The 3,962-nt window shown below is 38.2% G+C and overlaps 1 long non-coding RNA gene across 1 annotated transcript; it reads right to left on the bottom strand.

Annotated features, from left to right (window-relative positions):
• Window positions 1-397: 397 nt before the first annotated feature.
• LOC144454385 (uncharacterized) lies at window positions 398-2,764 on the bottom strand. The gene is made up of 2 exons (XR_013482746.1): window positions 2,566-2,764; window positions 398-2,493 (listed from the first exon to the last, which is right to left on the bottom strand). It is a non-coding gene; the product is annotated as an uncharacterized LOC144454385 (long non-coding RNA).
• Between the last annotated feature and the right edge of the window lie 1,198 nt (window positions 2,765-3,962).

The raw sequence follows: 3,962 nt of genomic DNA on the forward strand, positions 1-3,962 counted from the left end.
ACCTTATGGACATACCTAGGTTAGATAAAAGAAAGACAGGTTTCCCTAATAGCTTCCTATGTGAGTCACAAGGTTGGATAGCCCTTGGAACCTTCTCTTAAACATCTTCACAAATAAAGGAACCATGAGTAATTTGATTCAATCCCAAGCATTCAGTAAGTATTTACTATATACAAACTACCATAGCTTGGGGTTCAAAGACAAAATGTCCTTGTCTTTAAGAGAACCCTGTCCTCAAGGAGACTTGAAGTGTCCCAGGCCAGAGGTGGGCTCACAATTAGTGGATACCCACCATGCTCCATTGGGCCAGATAATAGCATTCCCACCCACCCACCCACCCTATTTAAAGCAGTTGCATAAGGTTGGTTTGGTTTCCCATAGAAAAACACTCTGAGACTTATTTGGTTTTTAAAAGCTTTTTAATTTATTCGTATTAGTAGTTTAGAGAAGGTTAGGTTAGTAGATGAAATAAAGATTGTATTGATAGAGAAGAAGAAAGAGTATGATGGTTAGTTAGTAACTGAAGGCAGGAATGGTTCTTCCAGATAAGTAGGGTAGTTCAAAGACACCAGGTACATCTGGGAATTGGTCATTGAATTGGATTGGATCTGGTGCAGATACTCCATGTATGTTGAATTCTTGTGGCACTCTGAGTTTTCCTTTCATTCTAGAAGAGATTTGCATAATGTAATTATTCTGCTCCATTGATTCCTGTTTCACCATATGTATCAGTCCAATTAGGTGTTATTTAACAAATAGTTGTCCAGGTGAATTGTTTTCCCATATAAATGGAGCTAATATTCTGAGGTGTGGTTTATGTATTGTCTTGGGATATTTGTCCCAGATAGGACCCCCCTGGATATTGAGGTCCTGAATCATCAAGTGCTGTCCAAGGAACATATGTATTCTGATCACCTATTGATCTGTTCATTTCATTTCCTGTTGGTCTTCTATCATCTAGCCTTAGTTGTCTCCCACTTTCTGTCCATTCTAAGTCTTGGTTTCGGGCCCAGTCAGGTTGTGCCAAGCATTTTCTATCTGTTTCTGTGTTGCTTTTAGCTCTGTGTTGGTAGTCATATATTATTCTTTGTTCATTTCCTGTATCTACTGTGTCTATATAAGATGGTTGTTCTTGACCTGAAGTAATTGATGGTCCTGATCTTCCTGTTTTAAAAGTCCATTCTGGGAAGTAAAGCAACATTAAATGGTCTTCTGTGTATCTGTTAACTGATGATTTACCAACTCTCCAAGAATTTTCTTGGCTTAGAGTAGCATTTTGGTTTTTATCAAAGCTTGGAGTGATTTGAGGAGCTCTATCTAATTTTCTTTGGTCTTGGTAGCACATTATCATTCTTGTTGATTTGGTTTCGAAGAAGTTTTGTCCAATAGGAAAGTGATCTCCAGTTCTTAACATTTCAATTGAGACAGTGTTTTCAGTTGTTAAAAATTGATTTTTTATTGTTGTTGTTGTTGCTATTATACAAGTTTGAACTGGTCGGTTCTGTTGCTCCTACTGTGGCTTTTCCTTGTTTGAAGTAGTTATGAAAGTTAGTATAATAGCCCCACAGGTCTGGTTTGTTTGTCTCTGATGGTATGTAACCACGAGTAGTGAGAGTTCCTCCACCACACGCCCATGGCATTATGTTATTTGCATCTTCAGCTACTTGCATAGTTGCTGTTAATCATTATTGTATATTTCGATTTTTGCTCCTTGTTCACTTACTATTTTTATAGCAATGTTTAAAAGTTCTTGTTCACGTGAAATTAAATCTAGTTCACTGACTATGTTTTGCATATGTTGACAGTCTGCTGGAGACATCTAGACTCCCCAGCATTTGAATCAATTACACTCGGTGCTGTGAATACGTGTATGTGTGAACTGTCTTCTTGACCTGCTCTTGTATTGCCATCACCAGTGAATTGAGTTATTTATTACCTTTTGTAATGTGTACTTTTCATTTGCTGGTATGTTTAGATGGATGTGCCTAGATGCATGACATGCCCTAGTTACATACCCATGGACTTAGTCCCATGTGGTCCACCACCACTTCCTCCTGCACTTGGTCCTCCTTCTGGAGACGGGCATTCAATTGCTGTGGAGCTTGCGCCGTTTCCATTTCCAGATTGTTGGTTGATTGATTGGACTGCCTGGAATAGCTTTTTTTTTCAAGATTAACAAATATGTGTCTAGGGTATTGTTTTCTGGCTCTACCAAATTGAGTGATTCTACGTTGAGTTCTTGTTTTTCCTCTTGGTGGTGTTAGTTTTGGAGCTATGAGTTCTTTTGCTCTAAAAACTTTGTCTTCTGAGTTCTTCGTTTTATTAGTTCTTTATCTGCTTGGTTAAAGTACAGATAAGGGTTCTGACCTTTTAGTTGTACCTTTTCATCTTCTTCATCATGCTGTTCTGCTGCTTTATCTGTTTCATTGGTTGGCTCTTGACCATGCAGAGTATTTCCTGGTGCTAGATAGCTATATCCTGGTAAGGTATAACCTGAAAAATCAGAGACACAATAAGTAATTTTTCACTTTTTACTGTAGAGTGGCTGATGTCTTGTTTTCTTACCTTATCTAGAATGTTTTGTTGGTGGAATCACATATTTTCAGTTGAAGAATGAGTCCCAGTCGACTGCTTCTTCTTGAGGAGTGCTCTGAGAAGCAGTTTCAGGAGAGTGTGTCAGCCTGTGAGTGGTTGGATGCCTGAGAGCTTAGCTGCTGTGTTGTCTTCAAAGCTTTGCTCTGGCGATGATTGCCACTCATGTGCATCTGCCTCTCTCCAGCCTGGTACGTAGATATTCTGCTTATATACCCAGAAATCTTTTGGCTCCTCCCACTTCCCTGCCCATGTAGGCACTACCTTCCAGTAACTGACATAGCTGCTCATGGTTGGTTGTAAGTTAAGCATGGTTAATGACTTGAATCTGTTAGGGATTTCATCATCATCAATGAGACCAAATTTTCCATCTAGTACTTTGCTTAGTTTTAGATTAATGCATCTGTGCTTTATTGGCTCTGTGTTAGTTCACAACCAACTCTGACTTCAGTAATATTTTCATTAGTTGTCATGATTACTGGAGTTGGCTTAATAGTTTTTAAGTCTTTTCCTTTTTGGTCAGTTCTCACGATTTGTCCTGACATTAATTGTTTGAATTGGTTTACTTACTGTCCTATAAGTTTCCAGCCTCTTCTACCCATATTATATTTTTTATGGGTACAATCACTGAATGGAAATGAGATGTTTTCTGGGTTGTAACAACCAGCATTACCAACCAGCTGGCATATTTTTAGTGCTATCAAAGATGTGCCTGTGCCAGCCGGACCATTCAGTAAGATGGTATTTGTTTTCCCCATTTGTCTGTTTAGGCAGCACATTACAGCATGAGTCGCTGTATAGGGGTTGTAGTTATTTAGCTCCCAAATCTGAAAGTGTTTTGTGTTTTGCAGCAGCATGCAAGAATTGGTTGCTTTTTCCAGTATGAGTTCAAATGCTATCTTAGCTTTAGAGATTTTTAGGAGCACTATGTCTGTTATGGTTTTAACTAATATTTCTCCTGCTGACTGAGCAATTATGTGCACATAACTATCTGGATTTTCAAGCAACCATTATTCTGTAGAGATAATTCTCCTTTCATAGAGGTCATTCACACAGTCTTTTATGCTGATTTCTCTGGTGCTTGTAACTGTTTCCATTTTTTTTTTCTGGCCTGTGCTTCTGTTTGTTTTCCTTCAGGTTCTGTCTCATCTATTTCAGAGAATTTGAGAATTTTAAGTTGTTTTAGTAGGTCTAGTCTGGTTGGATAGTTCATGCAATCAAAGATATTGGTAGAGTCAATTGTTCTGATACAGCAATTGTTTACATACATGTGGTCTTTTTCTAAAAAGTGGTAGATGATAAGTCTTTTCACATTAATCAGTCTGACATGCTCTTTTTTTGTTTGTCTGTGTTTGTATTGTAAAATGGCC

This window comes from Phascolarctos cinereus, unplaced genomic scaffold (genome assembly GCF_003287225.1).
Source record: "Phascolarctos cinereus isolate Bilbo 61053 unplaced genomic scaffold, phaCin_HiC Scaffold_726;HRSCAF=1367, whole genome shotgun sequence".
In the NCBI taxonomy this organism is placed as follows: domain Eukaryota; kingdom Metazoa; phylum Chordata; class Mammalia; order Diprotodontia; family Phascolarctidae; genus Phascolarctos; species Phascolarctos cinereus.